Source organism: Mesoplodon densirostris, chromosome 17, assembly GCF_025265405.1.
Source record: "Mesoplodon densirostris isolate mMesDen1 chromosome 17, mMesDen1 primary haplotype, whole genome shotgun sequence".
In the NCBI taxonomy this organism is placed as follows: Eukaryota; Metazoa; Chordata; class Mammalia; order Artiodactyla; family Ziphiidae; genus Mesoplodon; species Mesoplodon densirostris.
The window spans coordinates 34,216,935-34,228,602 of NC_082677.1; positions in this window are offsets into that span (position 1 = coordinate 34,216,935).

Genomic DNA, 11,668 nt, shown 5'->3' on the forward strand with positions numbered 1-11,668 from the left:
GTGGCAGGGTGCACAGGCCCCCTGGAAGGCGGGGCGGACAGTGACACGCACTCGCACACAGGCCCCGAGGTGGCGGCAGCAGCAGCAGCCTCAGCGTCCCTCGCCCGTCTCCGGGGTCCGCACCTTTAGCCGTGGCTCGCGCCTGTCTCTGGCGCTTCCCAAAGCAGCCCTCTTAATGCCCTCTCCTTGCGCACCAGGAAACAAAAGGGAAGAAAAAGCCTGTTGCCTCTTCGGCAGCTCCAGACCCTTTCCCCAGACTCCCTCCAGGCTAGCCGTGGTGCACTAACCCCTTCAGACTCTCTTCCTGCCGCCAGCCCCAGTCCTCTCCCTGTGCTCCGACTGAAAGCCGATACCCGAGTCTCAGCTCCCAGCCCCGCCTGCCCCGGCGGCCGAGCAGACAAGCCTCTCGGGTTGGTGTGTGCCTGAGGGCACTGATCCTCTGTGCTGGAATCTCTCCGCTTTGCACTCCACACCCCTGTTGCTGTGCTCTCCTCCGCTACTCCGAAGCTTTCCCCCTCCACAGCCTGCAGTCTCCGCCCACGAAGGGGCTTGTAGTGTGTGGAAACCTTTCCTCCTTCACGGCTCCCTCCCACTGGTGCAGGTTCGGTCCCTATCCTTTTGTCTCTGTTTATTCTTTTTTCTTTTGCCCTATCCATGTATGTGGGGAGTTTCTGCCTTTTGGGGGGTCTGAGGTCTTCTGTCAGCGTTCAGTAGGTGTTCTGTAGGAGTTGTTCCACGTGTAGATGAATTTCTGATGTATCTGTGGGGAGGAAGGTGATCTCCGCATCTTACTCTTCCGCCATCTTCCCAGGGTCCCTGCCCCAGGGCGCAGCATGGAAGCGGCTGGAGAGAGAAGCGCCCAGGCTTTGTGTAGCTCACATGTTGTTACAGGATGATTTGATATACACGTATATTGAGAAATGATTACCACAATAACACATGCGTCACCTCACATAGTTGTCATTTTGTATCTAGATGTGGTGATAACTTTATTTATTTATTTATTTATTTCTGGCTGTGTTGGATCTTCATTGCTGCACACCGGCTTTCTCTAGTTGTGGGGAGCAGGATGTACTCTTCATTGTGGTTCATGAGCTTCTCATTGCGGTGGCTTCTCTTGTTGTAGAGCACGGGCTCTAGGCACACAGGCTTCAGTAGTTGTGGTTCACTGGCTCTAGAGAGCAAGCTCAGTAGCTGTGGCAAATGGGCTTAGTTGCTCCGCAGCATGTGGGATCTTCCCAGACCAGAGGTTGAACCCGTGTCCCCTGCATTGGCAGGTGGATTCTTAACCACTGTACCACAGGGAAGCCCGATAACTTTTAAGATGTACGTTCATCGCAGCTTTCTAGTATATAACACAATGGTGTTTACTATAGTCACCATGCTGTACATCATATCTCCAGAATTTATTCATATTATAACTAGAATTTTGTAATCATTTGAACATATCCCCCCATTCCCACTACCAACCATCAACCTACTCCCTGTAGAATTCACCAGGGAAGCCATCTGGTCCTGAGATGTTTCTTTGTTGGGAAGTTTTTTTATTACTAATTGAATCTATTTACACGTTACTGGTCTGTTCAGATTTTCTATTTTTTCATGATTCAGTCTTGGTCTGCTGTGTTTCCAGGAATTTGTACAGTTTTGTCTGGGCTGCCCAATTTGTTAGCATACAATTGTTCATAGTAGTCTCCTTTGATCCTTTTTATTTCTGTGATATTTATTTTAACGTCTCCTCTTTCATTTATAATTTTATTTGAGTCCTCTTTTTTTCTTGATTAGTCTAGCTAAAGTTTTGTCAATTTTGTTTATCTTTTAAAGAACCAACTCTTATTTTATTAAATCTTTTCTATTGCTTTCCTATTCTATATTTAATTTATTTCTTTTAATCTCTATTATTTCCTTCTTTCTGATAACTTTGGGCTTAGTTTGTTCTTTTTCTAGTACCTTGAAGTGTGAAGTGAGGCTGTTTATTTGAGATCTTTATTTTTGATGTATGCATTTATAGCTATAAACTTTCCTTTTAGAGCCGCTTTTGCTACATCTCATAAGTTATGATATGTTGTGTTTATATTTTTACTTGTCTCAAGATATTTTGATTTCCCATATGATTTCCTCTTTGACCCACTGGTTGTTCAGGAGTATACATTTAATTTCCATATATTTGTGAAATTTCCAGTTTTTCTCCTACTGTTGATTTCCAGTTCATATCATTGTATTTGAAGAAAAACAAAACAAAACAAAAACAAAACAAAACAAACAAAAAACTTGATATAGTTTCTATCTTCCTGAATATGCTGAAACTTGTTTTGTGACCTAGAATATGATCTATCCTGGAAAATGTTCTGTGTGTGCTTTAGAAGAATATGTATTTTCTGTTGTTAGATGAAATGTTCTATATATATATCTACTAGGTCAATTTGATATATATATTGTATTGATATATAGATTGTAAAATCTGCTCTTTCCATATTGAGTTTCTATCTAGATGATCTTTCCCTTATTGACAGTGGGATATTAAAGCCCCATTTATTATTATATTGCTATTTATTTCTCCTTTTAGTTCTGTTAGTATGTGCTTTATATATTTAAGTGCTTGGATTTTAGGTGCACAAATATTTACAATTACTTTAGCTTCTTGATGAATTGATCCCTCTAATATTATATAATAATCTTTTTTGTCTTTTTTTTTTTTTTTTTTCTTTTTTTTGCGGTATGTGGGCCTCTCACTGTTGTGGCCTCTCCCGTTGCGGAGCACAGGCTCCGGACGCGCAGGCCCAGCGGCCATGGCTCACGGGCCCAGCCGCTCCGCGGCATATGGGATCCCCCCAGACCGGGGCACGAACCCGTATCCCCTGCATCGGCAGGCGGACTCTCAACCACTGCGCCACCAGGGAGGCCCCTTTTTTGTCTTTTTGACCATTTTTATGTTAAAATCTCTTTTTCTGGCATAAGTATAGATCTGTTTGTGATACCTTTCTCCCTCCATTTCCACTCAGGCTATGTGTGTTTTTAAAGCTAAAGTGAGTCTCTTGCAGACACCAGATAATTGGATCCTGCTTTTTTCATCCATTCAGCCATTCTGTGTCTTTTGATTGTATGATTTAATGCATTTATATTTAAAGTAAATATTGATAGATAAGGACATTTGATTGCTATTTTATTAATTATTTTCTCACTGTTTTGTAGATACTTTGTTCCTTGCTTTCTCTCTTGCTGTCTTCCTTTGTGATCTGATGGTTTTTTTGACTGTAAGCTTTGATTCCTTTATCATAATCTTTTATATATCTACCACAGGTTTTTCCTTTATGTTTACAATGAGACTTACATAAAATATATTTCTAACATTCTGTTTTAAGCTGATAACAGTTTAACTTGGACAGTATACTGAAAATTTATACTTTTATTTCTTCCTCCCCATAATTTAACTTATTGATGTTACAGTTTACATATATTTCAGATTGTGTTTCCAATAATAAATTATTGTAGTTATAGTTATTTTTAATACTTTTTAAACTTTTAAACTAGTGTTTTGATTGGTTCATTGCCATTGTATAATAATATTAGGGAATCTGACTTTGATTCTTTGATAAGTTTTTGATTATTTGATGTGTAAAACTTTGATTCTTTGATGTGTAAAACTGATAAGTTTTACACATTCATATGTTTGTAAGACACATCTAATTGTGAAGAACTTCCTCAATTTTTGTTTGTCTGGGAAAGTCTTTATCTCTCCTTAATTTCTTAAAGATAACTTTGGCAGCATAGCTTTCTTTGACAATAGCTTTTTCTTTCATTGTATTGAATATATCCTTCCACTCTATCTCCTGGCCTACACAATTTCTTCTGAAAAATTTGCTTATAATCTTATGGGGACTCTCTTGTGTTTGATGAGTTGCTTTTATCTTGCTACTTTCAAAACTCTCTGTCTTTAACTTTTGACAATTTAATTATAATGTACCTCATTGTAACTCTTTTTGGGTTAAACTATTTTTCTTTTGGGAGTCATGAATCTGGATGTGTATTTTTCTCCACAAAGTTTTGGAAGCTTTTGTAATTACTGCTTTAATAGACTTTCTGTTTTGTTTTGTTTTTTTTCTCCTCTCCTTCCAGGAGTCTCATAATGTATGTATTATTTCTTTCAATCCTGTACCATAAGTCCTGTAAGCTTTCAGGTCTAGGATTTCTATTTGTGGGGTTTTGGGTTTGTTTTGTTTTTGATGGGTTCTCTTTCTTTGTTGAACTTCTCATTTTGTTCTTACAATGTTTTCCAAATTTCGTATAGCTGTCTGTGTTCTTGTAGTTTGCTGAAATTGTTTAAGAGGATTATTCTGAATTCTTTGTCACATGGTTCATAGATCCCCATGTCTTCAAGGTCAGTTATTGGCAGTTTATTAGTGTCCTTTGGTGGTGTAATTTTTACCTGATCCTCATGATCGTTGAATCCTTGTGTTGGTATCTGTGCATTTGAGTAAATCTTCTAGAATTCATAGGTTTTCTTCATCAGGGAAAGATTTTCACCTGTCAGTTCAGCTTGGGATACTGGATGGGTTATCTGGTAGTGTCCATGGGCAGGTGAAGCTTGCTTTTGGAGTGCTAGTTGCTCAAGGCCACTGTCCAAGCTCTGAGGCAAGGGAAAGTACCACTGGCTGGGCTTTGTGGTTGGGTAAGCCTGCTGACTATGTTCCACATTCTAGTGAGGCAATTCTGTGATTTCACAGTCAGGTGGGGCCATGATCTAAGCTCTCAGTTTCCACTGGTTGGATGGGGTCATAAGCTGTGCTCTCTGGAAATGTGGTACCACTGGTCTGCAATTGGGCAGGGCTGCAAACTATGCTCTGCAGTTATTCGTTGTTGGTGGGTCCTCAGGCTGTACTCATTAAATGGATGATGCCACTGGCTGGACTCCATGTACAGGCAGGGAAAGGGGCTCTACTTCATGGTCAAGACAGGTCCTTACATTGTGCTCTGCAATCAGTCAGAGCATCAGGCTGTGCTCTGAACTTGGGTGGTTCTGCAGGCTGAGCTTCCCAGTCAGGTGAGCCACTGGCTATGCTCCAGTGTTGGTCATTGGGCCTTGTTGCTCAAAGTTGCTGGCCAGGCTGTCTTATTAGGTGGGACTTCTAACTGTACCCCACAGCTGAGTGAAGTTGGAAACCTGTGCTCTGTAGATGGTCTATGTCACTGGTTGGGCTTTCCTGTTGAGTGGAGCCTCAGGCTATGCTCCACAATTGGACAGGGTCACAACTGGGCTCCCTGCCTGGGTAAGACTGCAGGCTGTGTTCAGCAATCAGGTAGGACCATAGGTGGGCAGTGCTGTTGGCTGAGCTTGTAGGTTGAGCTCTGTGGCTGAGTGACACTGTAGGCTTGCTCCAAGTCTGCTTGGGATCATTGTTCAGGCTACCTGATATATGTGTCCAGAAGCTATGTGCTCAACAGTTGGGCAGAGATGCTGGCTTAACTTCCTGCCTTGGCAGGCCATAGGATGTGCTCTGAAGCTGCTGATTATCTATGGCCAGTCTTCCCTGTTGGGTGGAACTGGAGGCTACACTTAGCAGTTGGATGGCACTGCTAATTTCGTCCCCTGCTTGGGTAAGATCATAGAATAATCTCCATGACCAGTATGGCCTTTTAGCTGGGAACCCAAATCAGGCAGAACTACCAACCAATATTTCTGACCTGATGGGGCCACTGGATCAACTTTGAAGATAGGCAGAGCCACTGGCTGCGATCTCTGTTTAGGTGATGCTGCAAGCAGGAATGAGGTTCACTAAATATGAGTACTGGTTGCTGTAAACTCTGCCCTTCTCCACTCTTTCTATCTGACCCCCAGTGTTTGAGCTCCACAGTTTCTCCCAGTGATCCCTGTGAGGTAAGACCTATGTGTGCCTCCTGGGAAATGTTTTGCAATGCTGAGGAAGTAGATATCCACTTTGGGTTATCTTTTTCCCACTGGTGAAACTGTAGGCCTTGGGGGCCTGCTTGGTACAGCACCATGCCATCCTGGGCTAGGTGTGTTCAGATCAGAGCAGAGGTGTTCCTCTTCCTCTTACTCTTCTAATGAGGTTGTTTTCAGTCTTTGTGATCCACGGAAGTGCTTTAGCCTCATCCCCAGGTTCTGCAATTTTCACAGTGGTGTCTTGTCTATGGATAGTTGCTACTTGGTCTTGTGAGTAGAATTGAAGTCAGAAATGACATACATCAACATCTTGATTATGTCACTCCTCCACTGATTTTTTTACACTTGATGCCATAGAGCTATTTCACAAGCATAGCTAGAACTGTGGTTCCTAAATTTAGGCCAATAGAGCTTTTTAAAGATGCTACACTGATTTTCAAAGATTATTCGATTTTATTGGTCAGGAATTATATATGTTTTCCCTGCTTACCACTATATCTCTATACCAAATTTTCTTCTAAGGTCAGTTTTAATTATTTCTCCTTTGAACCTCAAATTTAGCTATCTGTTATTTGTCAAGATCAAAATGATCCTGTGCATTTCACAGATTTTGCTGTAATGTAACCTCAAGGGATGTCTGTGAAGAAATAAATTAAAATTTTCTGCTCATCAAACTCCCAAAGTAAAATGAATTGCTTCAGTGCATTCTCTGGAAAGGGAAGGCAAAGGAGACAATTTATTTGTATTCAGTTTAACCTCTTCAGGCTGTTGACATTGGAACTGACTAATGGCAATCTGTTAAGAACTATTAAATTCTCATTAGTGATGTTCCTGGATTAGAGCCATGTGGTACAGGACATCATTTAATAGTAAATATTAAAGCATATTTATGTAAGGAAGAGAAAGACACATCTGCATTATTCATAAGGAAAAACAGAAGAGTAGAACTTAATTGGTATCAAAATTGGGTCAGAGGCTAATTATGACTTCAGTTGCATGTAACTTTACCTTCTCACTTCTTGACTTAGTAATTGTTTCTGGCAATGCCATGCCTAGAAGAATAAAGTGCTTTCAGAAATGTGAGCAGCTCAGAATCATTATTAACCTCAGGCTGTCTACACAATGAATAATTCAATGTAATTTTATCTGTACTAGTTTTTGGAATGCTTTGTTATAAGATAAGATAATATTAATCCATCTGCCAGGGAGCAATCTCTAAGAAAAGAATACAATTCATATATCAATTAATTTATTCCTAGTTTGGAAGTCTCTATGTTTACTGCAATGTGGTATGCTGATTTTTAATGAATTAAATTTGAATGAATTCTTATATACTATTGACATTTTAAGGTACAATAAAAACAAGCACAGCAACACAAATTGGCATGTGACGGCATTGAAACTATCTGTAAAATGTATATACAAAAGCAGGTCTTCTAAATTTCATTAGCCCTCCTTTCTTCAGTACTCACCTAGAAGCCACTTATTAGACTATTTTAAACAAATTATTATGTTTTTAAAGTTAAGTATTTGTTTTTCTGTTGGCTTTAGATTGTTCATTATTTTCTCCATATATAGAATATTCTGTCTATCTGATTTGTGAGGAAAAATAATTAACATATAACTTTGAAGAGAAAACAAACAAACAAACAAAAAAACCTGATAATTAGAAAGGTAGAACTGAAACTAGAAACAAGGCAAACCCCAGAATTTAAATTTGTAACAACATAGTATGTCATTGAAAGACTGAAATTTAGGTAACTTAATGTCTTATTTAGATTTTGCTTTTGTCTTACTGTGTGGTCATATGCACAACAGTGTGCCTGTCTGTTTTGATTTCCTGTCTTCAATGTACAGCTAATAAATTCTACTTATGCATTTCATTGGATTATAGTGAATTGTAAAAGCAAAGTATAGTGCTTTTACACTATACACTATAGTTACATTTCAAAGTCCCCAACTTTGGTGTTAAAAGTAGATTAAAATCCCATTAACACTGTGAGAGTGATTTACTCTCTCCGATTCTCTGTTTATTCATCTGCAAAATGTTGTGAGAGTTAAGTATGTAAAGCACCTGGCACACAGTAGGTATTTAGCTACTGGATCTATTTTCTAATCTTATTATACAAGACTTTGTAGGAAGATTGATAACATATTATAAGTACCTCACAATGCATTTTCCCACCAAGGACAATTGTTTATGCAAATATCAATGATGTACATGTTTGTATGAAACCATACTTTTTTATTTGTACATTCAATCAAATGGTTATGACAAATTAAAGTCCATGATGGAGGCTGATTTTTGTCAAACATTTAGCTGTTTGTCAGTGTCTCCATTTTTATTTATAAATTTTATGCTATAAGTATCTGTTAGATACTGGAAATTCATTATATATTTTTTTTCACAGAAAGTTTTAGCATTCCCAAATAAAAACTTATATAGAGCAGAAATATTAATATCAGTATTGGACCTCTATTACTTATAAAAATTTGCTTGATAACAATTATTACAAATAGATCTGTTGACTGTCTTTGAATACTGAGTTTTAAGCCCTCAGAACCAGCCTGGTCTTAAAGCTGAATCAAGAAGTGAATGGAGTTTGAAGGTATTAGGATAGTGGTACTTTAGCGGTATGGAAATTAAAAAGGAGAAAGAATATGTTCTTTAGAGATAAAAGTGTGAGTCAATGATGGGAAAGTTCTTTAGCAGCAGGGAAGCAGTGTAAAAAGTTAAAACTCACACACATATCAATACTTCATTGAAGGTTGAAGGTTAGTTGAGAATGTCAACCCTTATGGTTTGCTATTACATACACATCATGCTAGATGTGGTGGGGATAAAATGCGTGACATTCTTCATATATTTATCTATGTTATAAGTCATAGAATCCCATATTTAGAGGAGACATTACTGGTGATTTACTTCAACCCATGAGCAATTTCACATCGCATAGACACATTTACAAAGTTTTCCTTGGATGAAGTGAGGACTTCAGTATCCATATTTATTTTTATTTGCCTGTTTTATACCTTATTTTTTCACTTCAATAAGAATATATGTGACTTAAACTATACACCATTTAGTTCAATTTAAATTGGCAGCTTACAAGGGCAGGAGGCTTGTAGGCAGCCTGGTAGCTGACTGCTTGGCAACATCAAAATGAATGATTGGTGACCTTGAATCTGCTCAAAACTAAAAAATGTAAATAAAACAATAATAATAAAAATAAGAGATGTTCTGTAGCAACATATTTCTGGTTAGTTTATATCCACTTAATATTTAGATGCTTTTGGGAAACAACAATAAAAACAGCCCTCTGGAACATACAGGATATTTATGGTGACCAGATCTATAAAAACGTATTTCTCTCAGAAGGTTACTGGGGATTTTTATCCAAAGCTGGAAGTGACAGCTGACAGATTTTATTCTATTATTTGCTACAAAGAAAAAGGGTACATTTTGTCTCTTGGCACATACTTTGCCAAGGGAACAATAGTACCTTCCAAATGGATCAATTTTTTTAAATTCCCATTATCTTAAAAGCTGCTTTGTATCTATTTAAACATTATAAAAGCAACACAATACATTTGAAATGATAATTTTTTTAGTTGTGATAGGATATGATGAAAGAAATTTTCACACATTGAGGTATGGGGACGTTATTCTGGCATATACATGAGTTAACTTGTATTTTATGCTGACTAAAACAGCCTGTTTGTGGCCTATCAAGCATACATTGTACATCTGCTTTAATCATTAAAGGAAAGGGTGGATTAACCAAAAATAAAGAATGTCCATGTTAAAAATAAAGATTAAAAGCCTCCCTACCTGGGACATCGAATGTTAGTACTCCTTCAACAAGTCTCTTTCCCCAGATGCCAAGGCTATATTGACTCAATGTGTACATGCTGTTCTGTTTTTTCTGAAACCTTGAATGAATCTTTCCCTGTGTTGTTTAATGCTCTTTGTTCTGACAAGACATAAAGCTGTGCTGAAAACCATGCCTCTCTGTAACAGTTTCTCAGAGTTATCTGAGAGGCTGTCTTCTGGGCTCAGTTTGGTTCAAATAAAACTTTTTCTATTCCTATTATAGATTGTTTATTGATTATTTTATTGACAAATATATGGACAGGAAGGTAGTGATCTCTCATTTTTCCTAAAAACAACAACAACAATAATAATAATAGAGTTTGGATTTGGGTTTTATTTCTTTATTTTCTCTTTTGTTTGTGACCTATACATTTTAGGTATTTTCAAAGACATGAATTATCAGAGATGGAAAACTCTTAGCCAAAAATACAAGAAAATAAAACAAATTCCTTTAGATGAACTTAACTGCCATAAAAAGGTAAAGTTATTTATGTCACTGAGGTACTACATCTAGACTTGTGCATATCCACATACTATGGAATATTTATGTCTTTGGAAATTATAAAACAATAGCAGCTGGTGGCGTAGAGTCTGTATAAAAGATGAGTGCTGAGAACTAGGAGAGAGAAAAATAGGTAAATTTTGAGGCACCCAAATATTAATTTCTATTTGATGTAATTTTAAACACTTCAAAATTATGATATCAGAAGCATAAAATCTTAAATTTATATGCATAAGCATGTTTTGATTTTCACTAAAGCATCATTCATACCTCAGAGAAGTCCGCCTTTTCCTCATTCTTCCACTTCTGAACATCTCTCCAAACTCTAGACCTATGCCTGGGTTGGTTAATTAAGAACTGAGTAGTACTCATTCTTCTGTGTTAGTTTTCATTCTAGTGATGATATAAGGTTTTTTATTCAACCATGACCTCTCTAGGTTTAGCTAAGGCCCTCTGAGGTATCTAAAGATAGGGGAAGAATAAGGTCTTTTTCTTATTGGTTATTCACCTGCCACCTTCAGTGATATAGATATTTATATTACTTTGAGGAAATTTGCTAGGAGATTATAGCCTACAAGGAACTCTTACTCCAGTTTTCAAGAGAGATTGTTAACATGTGATGGCAAAGAAATAATTGACAACAAATTCTGTAAGAGAGTTAATAGAGATTGTGTGTGCATTTAATACTTAAGAATTTTAAAAAATAGATATTCACAATCAAATCAACTTAAATTTTAAACAAGAGAAAAATACATTAGATGGGTTTCTAGGTGCTATAGACTACTTCATCACTGTAATAAGGTCACAACAATATTTAATTCATTTTACATTGTTATGCTATTTCTTTTAATCTTGGATATGCCAGAAAGTACAAATAAAATTGATGGATAATAAATGAAGACTTTTCAAATATTTCAGGCTATAATGTTGATGTAATTTAACTATTAACAAATAGATTCACTTGAAATTTTTAATTTGAATTTGGTTATTTTATGTTTATCAACAGTGGAACATAAATAACCCAAGGAAAAAAATGTAGCTACTGGGCCTCCCTGGTGGCACAAGTGGTTGAGAGTCCGCCTGCCGGTGCAGGGGATACGGGTTCGTGCCCCGGTCTGGGAGGATCCCATATGCCGCGGAGCGGCTGGGCCCGTGAGCCATGGCCACTGAGCCTGCGCGTCCGGAGCCTGCGCGTCCGGAGCCTGTGCTCCGCAACGGGGGAGGCCACAACAGTGAGAGGCCCGCATACCGCAAAAAAAAAAAAAAAAAAAAAAAAAAATGTAGCTACTGATTATAGATGAATTCATAAACTCCTTGAAAATTGATAAAGTGGAAAATTTCATTCGTGACCCAAGAGAGAAGTCCATTAAATATACCAGTTACAGAGGGT